The sequence below is a fragment of the Larimichthys crocea genome, unplaced genomic scaffold (genome assembly GCF_000972845.2).
Source record: "Larimichthys crocea isolate SSNF unplaced genomic scaffold, L_crocea_2.0 scaffold239, whole genome shotgun sequence".
Lineage (NCBI taxonomy): Eukaryota > Metazoa > Chordata > Actinopteri > Sciaenidae > Larimichthys > Larimichthys crocea.
Genome location: NW_020853172.1, coordinates 11,337 through 26,329, shown reverse-complemented (window position 1 = coordinate 26,329; position 14,993 = coordinate 11,337).

The following is a 14,993-nucleotide window of genomic DNA, read 5'->3' as shown; positions in this document are numbered from 1 at the left end:
TTCTTCACTCTCGACTCTGTGCAAATTTCGACTCTCTGTCGCCAGCTAGTGGGGGCCCCAAGCAGCTGATGGCTTGCCTGGTGAGAAAAAATCGGCCTCTGCATTGTATGATGAGCATAGTGATGGATTAAAAACATCCAGTGTGTTGCCAAGGGGGAAAAAACCCTTTAAGTACTTATTAGCTACATGCATCTAATGGCAGGTCAGAGCATATCCAGGTAAGTGAGAAATCAAAGTGAGCTGAAGAGCTGCAGACCACAGGCTTCACTTTTCCTGTTCACACACTCATGTGTGCAGCATACAGTCAGATCACAGTCGCTCACAGAAAGATGGAAACACATATATTACTGCCTGACTTCTTCTTTAAACAACAAGTTTCTTTTGCTGCCCCCAGAATTTGATTAACCAGGTGTCACATGCACAATGAACAATGATTAACATTGTCAGTCAAAGTCTGAACATAAGAGACAAGTTGTCCATTTATAGCTCTTCGTGTTTCCCTCTGACAGTAACCAGATGACACTGGGCATGAACAGCAGTGTGTAAATAAGGCCAGAACCAAAACTCCCACAATTCTTCGTTTTTCATCAGAGGGGACCGTGCAGGCAGACAGAGCTTTGAGGGTCCCACCCAGGAAGAATATGAGCAGTGGGAAGGGGAGGAGGAAGAAGATGGCAAGGATGGTGGAATAGACCTCCAATTTAACCGAGAAATATAAAGTGAGGAGAAAGACAAGAGCAAAGACCCAGACCAGGACACAGACCACCACAGAGGTCTTGATGGTTCGTCTGAAGCGGGACTACAGTGGCCAGGCGACGACCAAATACCTGTAATCAAGATGGACACATGTCTTTGAGGAGCTTCAGAAATTAAGTATATAATGATCCGACACAGAAGCTACACACATACTGGATAGACAGATAGTTACCTTTCCGGGCGACCCACACCATGAAGCCAACACTGGTCAGCAGACTGAAATCGTGATTAATTAGTAAAACTATTTTAAACTCTTGGCTGTTGTCACTCTAACAGTCAAGCAGCAGAACTGAATGATGTCAGAGATGAGAAGGTTGATGACGTAGATCGGAGCAACTTGCCATTTCTCACCTGCGAGGCGTAAACATAATGCAATCATATTTAGAAGAGTGGTGGTGAAAAGAAAACATTAAATATGGACCTACATGTGACTACAACCAGATTATTAGAAACAAAAATGAAAAATTAGTCTGTTATTAATGAACACCATGTTTGATTTCTGTAATATGAACAAAATTGGACTATGGGGTTGCCGTTTGTAAAGCTCTCCGCTCTGAAAATACAGCAACATTTTGTCACATTTAGCTAAAAACATGTTTAAAAACTGGTTTGAATTTTGAGTCACTTTTTTGCACATTTAGAACCAATATTTGTGAACTTAGAGATATTTTAAATATTTAAATCCAAATTTTAAATGTAAAATCTAATGCTAAATTTAAATTCTAAATGTTAAATAAACAAATCTAAATGTTAAATTAATCTAAATGTTAAATATAAATGTTAATCTAATGCTAAATCTAAATCTAAATGCTAAATCTAAATCTAATGTTAAATTCTAATATAAATATGTTAAATCTAAATGTTAATATAAAATCTAAATGTTAAATTTAAATATAAATCTAAATTGAAGCTAAATGTTGCGGTGAAACTAAATTCAGCTAAAATGCTAATTCAAATGCCGGTAACCGAAGTGCCAAAATAAAAGCATGTGACTACAACCAGATTAGAAAAAAAAATGAAACATTAGTCTGTTATAATGAACACAATGTTTTGATTTCTGTAATATGAACAAATAGTGACTATGGGTGCCTTTGTAAGAGTCTCGCTCTGAAAATAACAGCAACATTTGTCACATTTAGCTAAAAACAATGGGAAAAGTGGACAGTATACACAGTTAAAGAGGTCTTGTAATCAACCCAGAAATAGAAAATGAGGACGACAAGAGGAGGAAAGAACACAAAGTAACAAAGCAAGGACAACACCAAGATTATGTATGGCAGCATTTTCATAATATCGTAGTCGTAGGTGATGTTGCTGTAATCAGAGCTGTTGTTCTGTGAGGAGTTGTTGATGTAGAAATCTTCCATCCTTCTCAGTGAAACCTGTTGTTTGAGAGCTCAGGTTAAAGACGAACAGAAATCTGTTTTTCTGCTTCATATCCTGACATGACTACATATATCCAGCTCCACCTGCTCTGAGCTGCGCTCTCTCATTATCACATACTTCATCTCCTTTTTGTTTCCTGTAATATTTCCATTTTTCACTGAGCTGCAACTACTGACTCTGCCTCTGGAGGGCGATACCTGCAAACTCAATGAACACAGCAGCACACGTTTGCATTCACCATGTCCTCATTCAGTCTGACACTAAGGCTGTGGACAAATAGTCAAAAGTTACCTTTCTAAGGACACAGGAGGAGTTATGCTGTCTATAGCCACAGATAATGAGTTCTGTGTAAACCTCTAGTAAAACCTTGTTTCTAAAGAAGTTTGTTTTTGTAAAATGCCCATTTTTGAATTTGATGCCAGCAACGTGTTTGAAAAAAGTGTGGACAGGGTCATGTTTAGCACTCTGTTCATCAGCTCTTCTTGAAAACACTCTGTGAGCGTCCGTGAACTGAGGGGCAAACAGCCTCACATGACACCAACAGTGTTTCCAGTTGTTTTCCCTGCCCTTGTGTTTCTGTCATGTCTGTCTCTCTGGTTAGGTCAAACAGTCCTTTCCTTTCCTAAGTCCTTTCCTAACCACTTTTTCTTGACCTTCGATGGAAAACGTCATGAGGTCAAAGAAAGACGTGAAGGAGAATTCATAAGGACTTGGGAGAGTCCGACTGCACTCACACTAGGCCACGTCACAATGTGAAGGTATACACTGATGTCATTATCTGTCTTTATCTGTTCAACCAATAAACTTATTTGTGTCTGCATCTGTATTCTTCAGAAGACAGGAAGAGGGCATGGTTTATAGCAACAGTCACGTCAAATCGGGCAGCACGAATATCAGAGGAAGATGAGGACATGATGAAACCAAATATAAACTCCATCTTTATAAGGAGGAAATTCATCATGTCTTACACACACGACTTGTATCATTACTTACTGTGTGGAAGCAACACAGCAGAGTTTGGCAAGAGTCTTTTTGTTTGTATTTAAAGGGGGTTGTGTGATTCCAGAGTTTAGTGTGTTTGAACCAAACAAAGTGGAAAAATATAAAAAGATGAGTCTCGAGATTCTGTTTAAAAAAAAAGAAGAAAAAAAACTCTGGACTGAATCGAATCATACATACATGTGATGCATTTTCAGAGAAAGTTAACAGAGAGTTAGTTGTTCACGTTTGAGTCTTTGTTGATTACAGTGGCCGTGCAGAGCAGCTTGTGTCTAAAAACAGCATCCCAGAGAGTCTTTGTGAAGTAAAGATGGGGAGGGGTTCACCACTCTGTAAAAGACTGTGCTGACAACACTTTAAGGACAATGTTTCTCAACGTAAGATGACAAAGAATCTGTGGATTTCATCGTCTACGGTTCATAATATCATTAAAAGATTCAGAGAATCAGAAGAAATCTCTCAGTATGGATGGCCGTGATTCTCGCGCCCTGCACTGACAAAAACAGACATGATTCTGTCTGTCGACATCACTGCACAAAAGAGCAAAGTTCAAAGGAACAGTGTTGGAAAAAGAAACTCTTGTTACCACTATGGTGAAGGAACAATCTGGGCAGAAGAGCCGTCAGTTTACTGCAGTAGGTTGTAGTAGTAGTAGGTAATCAGGCAGGTGAGTGGTAATGGAGGCCACACCCAGCGACATTTTACAAAAACAATCAAACTTCTCAGTTTCAACATTTGATGCATTTTCTTTGTGCTGTTTCTAATTAAATATGAGGTTTCAATGTTTTGTGTTTCTTTTTACATTTTACACAGCATGCAAACTTCTTTAGAAACAAGGTTTTACTAGAGGTTTACACAGAACTCATTATCTGTGACTATATCTGTATTACCCAATAAAATGATCTGTGACTGCATCGGTATTCTTCAGAAGACAGGAAGAGGGCATGGTTTATAGCAACAGTTATATCGGGCATGTCAAACATATCACTTAGCATATTCCTGCAGCTTGTTTGGATGCAGAGGACGACACATCAGACGCTGGTTGTAGTGAACTCATTCAGGTGTTGCAGCTTTCAAAGGTAAAGTTTGTGACATTATTTTTTCTTCTATGTAGAGAAATAAAAACTTCCACTTGCAGTTGTCGTGATATCACTTAAACAATGTTGTAGATATTTAAAAAACCTTTAACCTGATCTCTCAAACAACAGGTTTCACTGTGAAGGATGGAAATTTAACACATGAAACAAACACTCACAGAACAACAAGCTTTACAGCAAACACACCTACAATCATGAAAATGCTGAGTTCGTTTATATGTGCTGACATACACAGTCGTTGGTGTCGGCCTTCCTTTGACCCTCGTGGCCACTCTATGCTCTTATTCTCACCGGTATGTACATTATGACTGAAATGTCTTTATTTCTTTTTATTATTTATTTCTTTGTGTCGCCAGTCTGTCTGTAAAGATCTTGATCTGGGTTGTGGTTAGTCGTCAGGTGCTGGGGTGAAGGTTTGTAATGACCTTTACCATTTAGAGGAATCATTTCATATTTCAAATTGCTCCACATTGACTCTGCAGGTGGGGAGAGAGCTCAGTAGGTGCAGTTCCGTGATGGGATTTCTCTGAGATCACCAAGATCACAAACTAAAAAGTCGTGATCGTGTTTAAAAATAGTTTCATTTGGTCATAATCAACTCAACCTGAGAAAAACTGGTAGACTGTTACTGGAATATCACTTACGTGTTATTAACACATCAGGAAACAAACATGTTGACAGAAACAAAAAGGGATGAAGTGATGTAATAATGAGAGAGCAGCAGCTCAGAGCAGGTGGAGCTGGAGGGGTGTTGATAATAAAGTTCATACTGACGTTAATTCAGACAAACACACTTAAAGTCTGAACAGAACACAGAAAAGTTTAGCTGCAGCCTGTAGTGATTTTACACTTCATTGATGGTCAAGTTTAATGAAACACAGAGCAAAACTCCCGTCCACTATTTGTTCATATACAGAATCAAACATTGTGTTCATTTAATAACGACTAATTGTTTCATTTTTTGTTTCTAATATCTGGTTGTAGTTCACATGTAAATCCATATTTAATGTTTCTTTTCACCACCACTCTTCTAAATATGATTTGCATTATGTTTACCCTCGCAGGTGAGAAATGGTCAAGTTGCTCCGAATCTACGTCATCAACCTTCTCATCACTCCGACATCATCAGTCTCTGCTGCATGGGTTTGTGACACCACTGTGGGTTTGAATAAAGTTACTGTAATGATCATTCACATTTCAGTCTGGGCAGCCAGTTGGCTTCATGGTGTGTGTCGCCCTGGAAAGGTAACTATCTGTCTATCCAGTATGTGTGTAGCTTCTGTGTCTGAGTCTATTATATACTTATAATTCTGAAGCCTCTAAAGACTATGTGTCCATCTTGTATTACAGGTATTGGTCGTCGCCTGGCCACTGTGGTACCGCTTCAGACGAACATCAAGACCTCTGTGGTGGTCTGTGTCTGGTTTGGGTCTTTGTCTTGTATTTGCATTCCATATTTCTCCACTGTCATTTGGGTCACTATGACTGTCTATGTATCCTCCTCTTCCCTTCCCACTGTCTATATTTTCCCTGGTTGGGAACCTCAAAGCTCTGTCTGCCAGCACTGTCCCCTCTGATGATGAAAACGAAGAATTGTGGGAGTTTTGTTCTGGTTCTGCTTATTACACACTGCTGTTCTGCCCAGGTTCATCTGGTTCCTGTCAGAGGAAGCGAAAAACTTTACCTTTGAATTACTGTCTGACATCTTTCTTAGGTTCAGTTCCTGCTTGCAGACTTCATTCCGTATGTGTGTCATGAGGAAGAAGGATCATAGAACAAGCTTTTGGCTCTGTGGTTGTTGCAGATGGACAGCAATGATATCAGCAGATCACCAGGAAATGATGACAACATTCCCACAGTCAGCTCTGTGTAGGCAGAGAAAGAGGGAGAAGAGAAGAAAGGAGAGAAAACCGAAGAAATAGTAGTCAAAGAATAGAAATAGAAAGACGACAGATACTGTCATCTACTGATACGATTTCCAATCAGACACCTAACTGTAGATAAAAGGAAGCATTGCTTTGACTCTGCTGTGGGAAAACTGGTTGCTGGGAAATGTTTTGGTCAACTTGTTCTGGTCACTGTGAGGCTTCAACACATGTAAATAAAATATGTTTCTTATTATTTTGTGCTGTAAGTTGATGTCTATCATTATTATATATTATAACAAAATCTGGCGATTCAGAGCATGTATTTTACAACAGCTGTTCAATAAAACTTTATATTGCAGCATGTGTCATTTTGTGAATTTGTACAATTTCACACTTTTTTAATAATAATTTGGGTCAGATTGTGACAGAGACAGTCACAACAGATGAGATGTTTCCTCTTTTAAACTTCATTAACTGAGATCTAACTAAACAATCTTTTATAAAATGTCAGAGTGTTTCTTTAAATATAGAAAAAGTTTAATTTCAGAGATAACGTGTGTGACTGTTAAAAGCTTGAAGTTACTCTACCTGAAGCTGTACAAGTGTACACTAGAACAGACTGGTAACATCGCTTCCTGCCTCGCAAACTCGCTTGCCTTTGACACCATGTTAAAACCTTGTCATAAACTTAATAGTAAGGTAGGAGACAAACACTGTTTCAGTCATCTCTGGTGTGCTATCCATCCATCCATCCATCCATCTAACCTTGATGTGTTTTGCAGCTTTCTGATAAAATGAATAAATAAATTCAGGCCTATTATTACAAATAACTAAGAATTCATGTTATTTTTATTAGCGTGGTGAGAACAGTTTCAATGAATCGGCTAGAATGTGGAGAGTTGTTTTGCATATTCCCATAATTTGTATAACGTGTCGGATTCTGTGTTTGTAACTGCCAATCGACTCATGTCCAAGACCATTGGTCACTAAGGTATGATGACTTTTTTGCTTTTTGATATGTCAGATATTTTCCTGTGTTTTTTTAAATAGATAAAAGAACAATACGAGATTGTGCGGGCTATAAAGTAAACACCGGCTGTACATGTGGTGTTATGTTTTGTCCAAATTAATTTTCTCAGTCTAAAAAACTAACGATAGTACTGTTACTTGCATCTTCGCTGCAGTTAATAAGTTTTACTGTTTTCTTTCATTTAAAGGGTCTGGTTGTTGTAATAGCCTGTATATTCCCCGTTAGAACATGATTCAGAGGGAGACTAAGGTAGTGTTTTTATGCATTAGCATCAAGAGCCTTCACTGTTTGTCAAAATAAAAACACCTTGGCATGTTTTAAGGATTGTTTTTTGAATTTAGAATTTTACAACATTGTAACTGACTACCGGTTTCTGCAGGTGGATTGTTAAGATCGATACTGATTACTAGTTAAAGTTATTTAGATGATGTGGTAATAGAGTAACACAATTGTGGCCATCTTTTGTCCAGATAAAATCTTATACCATATGTGGATGATAGATACGATGGAATGTTAACCACCGTGTGTGCCCGGGGTGAAAAAACCTTTGAAGTACTTTTTACACATGCATCTAAGGCACGGTCAAGAGCCGATCCCACCACGTGTAATATGCAAAGCAAGTGAGCGAAGAGCGGCCGAACCACAGGCTTCACTTTTCTCTGTTCACACACTCAGGTGTGAGGCCGCATACAGTCAGCATCACATCGCGCTCACGAGAAGATGGAACATATTGATCTCCGCCTGCCTATCTTCTGTTAACAACAACCAAGTGTTCTTTTGCTCCCCAGAATTTGATTAACCAGGTGTCAATGCACAATGAACAATGATAACGATTGTCAGTCAAGTCCTGAAACATAAAGAGACCAAGTTGTTCCATTTAGAAGCTCTGTCGGTTTCCCCCCCCCTCGACGTAACAGATGACACTGGGCATGACCGCAGTGGTAAATAAGCAGACCAGAACCAAAAACTCCACAATTCTTGCTTGTTTTCATCAGAGGGGACAGTGGCAGGCAACAGAGCTTGAGGGTCCACCCAGGAAGAATGAGCAGTGGAGGGGAGGAGGAAGAAGATGGACAAGGATGGTGAATAGAACCTCCAATTGAACCGAGCAATAAAAGGTGAGGAGAAAAGACAAGGCAGACTCCAGACCAGGACACAGACCACCACAGAGGTCGTTGATGGTTCGTCTGAAGCGGTACCACAGTGGCCAGGCGAACGACCAAATACCTGTAATACAAGATGGACACATAGTCTGTGAGGAGCTTCAGAATTATAAAATATAATAGGATCAGACACAGAAGCTACAACCAACTGGATAGACAGATGTTTACCTTTCCAGGGCGACACAACCCATGAAGCCACACTGGTCAGCAGACGTGAATATCGGAAATATTAAGTAACTTTATTAAACTCGTGCTTGTTGTGACCTAACAGTCAACAGCAAACTGAATTGATGTCAGATGAGAAGGTTGATGACGTAGATCGGAGCAACTTGACCATTCTTCACCTGCGAGGCTAAACATATGCAAATCATATTTAGAAGAGTGGTGGTGAAAAACATTAAATATTGAACTTACATGTGACTACAACCAATTATTAGAAACAAAAAATAACAATTAGTCTGTATTAATGAACACATGTTGGATTTCTGTTAATTGAAACAAATATGGACTATGGGTGTGCCTTTGGTAAACGGATACACAGTTAAAAGGTTCTTGTAAATCAACCCAGAAATAGAAAATGAGGACGAAAGAGGAAGAACACAAAGATCAAAGCAAGACAACACCAAAGGATTATGTATTGGCAGTCATTTCAATATCATCTTGAGTCGTAGGGATGTTGCTGTAATCAGAGCTGTTGTTCTGTGAGGATTTGTTGATGTAGAAATCTCTCATCCTCTCAGTGAAACCGTGTTGTTTGAGAGCTCATGTAGATGAACAAATCTGTTTTTCCTGCTTCAAGTTCCTGACATGACTACATATATCCACCCCCTGCTCTGAGCTGCCTTGCTCTCCCATTATCCATCACTTCATCTCCTTTTTGTTTCCTGAGATATTTCAATTTTCTCATGCCATCATGGCTGACCCTACGAGCTCGGCCTCTTGAGGGCGATCCCTGCACAACTCAATGAACACACGCAGCAACACGTTTTGCATTCACCATGTCCTCATCATCTGACGACAATAGGTGTGGACAATATGCAAAACAGTTACCTTTCCTAAAGAGACACGGAGGAGTTTATGCCTGTCCTATAGCCACAGATAATGAAGTTCTGTGTAACCTCTAGTAAACCTTGTTTCTAAAGAAGTCTGTTTTTTTGTAAAATGCCCTTTTTGAATTGATCCCAGCCACGTGTTTTGAAAAAGTGTTGAACAGGGTCATGTTTAGCAACTCATGTTCATCAGCCTTCTTTAGACAACACACTCTGTAGCGTTCCGTGAACTGAGGAGGGCAAACAGCCTCCCACATATGACAACCAAACGTGTTGTGCCATTGTTTTAAATACCTTAACCCTGCCCTTGTGTTTTCTGTCTGTCTGTCTCTCTGGGTGGTCAAAAGTCCTTCCTTCCTAAGCTCCTTTCCTGAACCCAACTTTTTTCTTGACCGCGATGGAAATCAGAATATGATGGTCAAAAAGACGTGAAGGAGAATTCATAAGGACTTGGGAAGTCCGACTGCACTCACAACTAGGACCCACGTCCACAATGGAAGGTATACACTGATGTCATTTATCTGTGTCTTTACGATTGTTCACCAAGAACTTATTGTGTGTCTGGCATCTTGAGTATTCAGAAGACAGGAATGGGCATGTTTATTAGGCAACAGTCCCGTCAATCGGGCAGCACGAATATCAGAGGAAAGAGAGGAACATGATAGAAACCAAATATAAACTCCATCTTTATAGGGGGAAATTCACATCAGGTCTTCACAACACACTTGTTATCATTAATTTACTGTTGGACGCAACAGCAGAGTTTTGGAGAGTCTTTTTGTTATGTATAAAGGGTTGTGTGTTTCCAGAGGTTTATGTGGTGTTTGAAAACCAAACAAAGTGGCAAAATATAAAAAGATGGAGTCTCTGAGATTGTGTTTAAAAAAAAAAGAAAGAAAAAAACTCTGGACTGAATCGAATCATACCATACATGTGATGCATTTTTCAGGAAAGTAACAGAGAGTTAGTTTGGTTCACTTTAGTCTTTGGTTGATTACATAAGTGGGAAGCAAGCGAGTTGTGTCCTAAAAACAGCAGTCCCAGAGATCTTTGTGAAGTAAAGATGGGGAGGGGTTCCCACTCCTGTAAAGACTGGTCTGACAACACGTTTAAGGACAATGTTTCTCAACGTAAGATGACAAAGAATCTGTGGATTTCATCGTCTACGGTTCATAATATCATTAAAAGATTCAGAGAATCAGAAGAAATCTCTCAGTATTGGATGGCCGTGATCTTCAGGCCCTGCACTGCATCAAAAACAGACATGATTCTGTCTGTCGACATCACTGCACAAAAGAGCAAAGTTCAAAGGAACAGTGTTGGAAAAAGAAACTCTTGTTACCACTATGGTGAAGGAACAATCTGGCGGAAGGCGGTCAGTTATACTGCAGTAGTTGTAGTAGTAGTAGGTAATCAGGCAGGTGGATGGTAATGAGGGCCACACCCAGCGACATTTTACAAAAAACAATCAAACTTCTCAGTTTAACATTGGATCATTTTCTTTGTGCTGTTTCTAATTAATATGAGGGTTCAACGTTTTGTGTTTCTTTTTAACATTTTACACAGCATGCAAACCTTCTTAGAAAAAGGTTTTACTAGGGTTTACACAGAACTCATTATCTTGTGACTATATGTTCACCCAATATAAAATGATCTGTGACTGCCATCGTACTTCAGACGACAGGAAGAGGCATGGTTTATAGCAACAGTTATATCGGGCATGTCAAACTATCACTTAGCATTTCCTGCCAGACTGTTTGGGATGCAGAGGACGACACATCAGACGCTGGTGTAGTGAACTCATTCTGTGTTGCAGCTTTCAAAGTAAAGTTTGGACTTATTTTTTCTTCTATTGTAGAGAAGATAAAAACCTTCCACTTGCATTGTCGTGATATCACTTAAACAATGTTTGTAGATATTAAAAAACCTTAACCTGATCTCTCAAAACAACAGGTTTCACTGTGAAGGATGGAAGATTTACACATGAACAAACACCTCACAGAACAACAGCTTCAATAACAGCAACACACACCTACAACAATCGGAAAATGCTGAGTTCGTTCTATATGTGCTGACATACACAGTCGTGGTGTCGGCCTTCCTTTTGACCCTCGTGGCCATCTATTTGCTCTTTATTCTCGGTATGTCATTTATGACTGAAATGTCTTTATTTCTTTTATTATTATTTATTCTTGTGTCGTCCACGTCTGTCTGTAAAGAATCTTGATCTGGGTTTTGTTGGTCAGTCGTTAGGTGTGCTGGGGTGAAGTGTTGTAATGACCTTACATTTAGAGGAATCTTTCATCTTTCAAATTGCTCCACTTGACTCTGCAGGTGGGGAGAGCTCAGTAGGTGCAGTTCAGTGATGGGATTTCTCTGAGATCCACCAAGATCCAAACTAAAAAGTCGTGATCGTGTTTAAAAATAGTTATTTGGTCAAAATCAACTCAACCTGAGAAAAACTGGTAGACTGTTACTGGAAATATCACTTACGTTAGTTATTCACACATCAGGAAACAAACATGTTGACAGGAAACAAAAAGGAGATGAAGTGATGTAATAATGAGAGAGCAGCAGCTCAGCGGTGGAGCTGGAGATGGTGTTGATATAAAGTTCATACTGACGTTAATTCAGACAAACACACTTAAATGTCTGAACAGAACCCAGAAAAGTTTAGCTGCGCCTGTAGTGATTTACACTTCATTGATGGTCAATTTAATGAACACAGAGCAAAACTCCCGTCCACTATTTTGTTCATATTACAGAAATCAAACATTGTGTTCATTAATAACAGATAATTGTTTCATTGTTGTTTCTTAATAATCGGTTGTAGTTCACATGTAAATCCACATATTTAATGTTTCTTTTCACCACCTCTTCTAAATGATTTGCCTTATGTTAACTCGAGGTGAGAGAAATGGTTGCAAGTTGCTCCCAATCTAGTCATCAACCTTCTCATCACGACATCATTCAGTTCTGCTGCATGACGTTGGTTGACACCATCTGTGCTGTTTGAATAACGTACATGTTACGATTCATTTACATTTCAGTGGCAGCCAGTCTTGGCTTCATGGTGTGTGTCGCCCTGGAAAGGTAACTATCTGTCTATCCAGTATGTGTGTAGCTTCTGTGTCTGATCATTATATACTTTTAATTCTGAAGCTCCTCAAAGACTATGTGCCATCTTGTATTACATGTATTTGGTCGTTCGCCTGGCCCCGTTGGTACCTTCAGACGAACATCAAGACCTCTGTGGTGGTCTGTGTCCTGGTTTGGGTCTTTGCTTTGTTTGTCCTCATTCCATATTTCTCCACTGTCATTTGGGTCACTATGACTGTCGCTGCAATTCCCTCCTCCTTCCCTCCACTGCTTCTATTCTTCTGGTGTGGGGACCTCCAAAGCTCTGTCTGCCGCCTGTCCCCTCTGATGAAAAACGAAGAATTGTGGGAGTTTTGGTTCTGGTGCTGCTTATTTACACATGCTTTCATGCCCAGTGTCATGGTTCCTGTCAGAGGAGCAGCAAAATAACTTTACCTTTGAATTACTGTCTGAATCTTTCTCAGGTTCAGTCCTCTTGCAGACTTATTTCCTGTATGTGTCATGGACGGAGAGCAGGGATCATGCAACGCTTTTGGCCTCTGGTGTGTTGTTGCAGAATGGACAGCAATGATATCAGCAGATCTACCAGGAAATGATGCAAACTTCACACAGTCCGCTCTGTGTAGGCAGAGAGAAGAGGGAGAGGAGGAAAGGAGGAAAACAGAAGGAGAAAGTGTAGGCCAATAGAAGCAATAGAGACAAGACAGTACTGTCATCTATGATACGATTTCCCAATCAGAACCTAACTGTAGATAAAAGGAAGCATTGCTTTGACTCTGCTGTGGAGAACTGGTTGCTGGGAAATGTTTTGGTCAACTTGTTCTGGTTCCACTGTGAAGGCTTCAACACATGTAATAAATATGTTTCTTATTATTTGTCAGCTGTAAGTTGATGTCTTCATTATTATATATTATAACAAATCTGGCGATTCAGAGCATGTATTTTACAACAGCTGTTCAATAAAAATTTATATTGCAGCATGTGTCCTTTTGTGAATTGTACAATTTCACACTTTTTTTAAAATAATTTTGGGTCAGATTGTGACAGAGACAGTCACAACAGATGATGTTTCCTTTTTGAACTTCATTAACTGAGATCTAACTATAACAATCATTTTTATAAAATGTCAGAGTGTTCTTTAAATATAGAAAGTTTAATTTTCAGAAGATAACGTGTTGTGAATGTTAAAAGCTTGAAGTTACTACCTGAACTGTACAAGTGTACACTAGAACAGACTTGGTAACAATCGCTTCCTGCCTCGCAAACCTCGCTGCCTTTGACACCATGATAAAAAACTTTGTCATAAACTTAAAAGTGGAAGAGACAAACACTGTTTCAGTCATCTCTGTGTGTGCTATCCATCCATCCATCCATCCATCTAACCTTGATGTGTTTTGCAGCTTTCTGATTAAAAATGAATAAATAAATTCAGGCCTAATTATTACAAATAACTAAAGAATTCATGTTATTTTTATGAGCGCGTGGGGAGAACAGTTTCTTTCCGTCTGCTGCAGGGTCCTGACCTCTTTCACACTCCACGCCTGCTTCACAGTCACAACTGACATTACAGCTACAAACTCCCGTGTCACTTAACGCTCAGCATCTGTTTGACTTTTCTGTTTTGGTGAAAAAACCTACGCATTGAAAATATTCTGCATATATGAACATTTGCACGTTACCTAGTACTTGCAATCCCTGCACAGCTGTACTCACTTTTATTTAAAACATATTGTGTATATTATTTATTTGTTTATACTTTTAATACTTGATTTTCTTTTTATGCACCAATGACACCAAAACAGATTCATTGTATGTGAAAAATCGTACTTGGCAATAAACCTTTTTCTGATTCTGAAAATTTTTAGAATTCAACTGTCAGTGTTAATGAAGTGAAATGTTAAGAAGTCAGGCAGTGATAATATGTTTCCATCTTTCTGTGAGCGACTGTGATCTGACTGTATGCTGCACACATGAGTGTGTGAACAGGAAAAGTGAAGCCTGTGGTCTGCAGCTCTTCAGCTCACTTTGATTTCATACTTACATCTGGATATGCTCTGACCTGCCATTAGATGCATGTAGCTAATAAAGTACTTAAAGGTTTTTTCCCCCTTGGCAACACACTGGATGTTTTTAATCCATCACTTATGCTCATCATACATATGTATTAAGATATTCTGGACACCAGATGGCACAATTGTGTTACTCTATACACATCATCTAAATAACTTTAACAGTAATCAGTAAGATCTTAAAATCCACTCAGTGTAAATGTGTAAAATCATAATCAAAACATAAACACTTTCCAAGGTGTTTTATTTATGCAAACAGTGAGAGCTCTGATGTAATGCACAAAAACACAATTAGTCTCTCTCTGATAATGTTCTAACGGGAATATACCGGCTATACAAAACAGACCCTTTAAATGAAAGAAAACAGTAAACTTATTAACTTAAGCAGAAGATTAAGTAACAGTACATCGTTAGTTTTTTAGAAACCCTGAGAAATAATTTATGGACAAAACATATACACCACATGTACAGCACGGT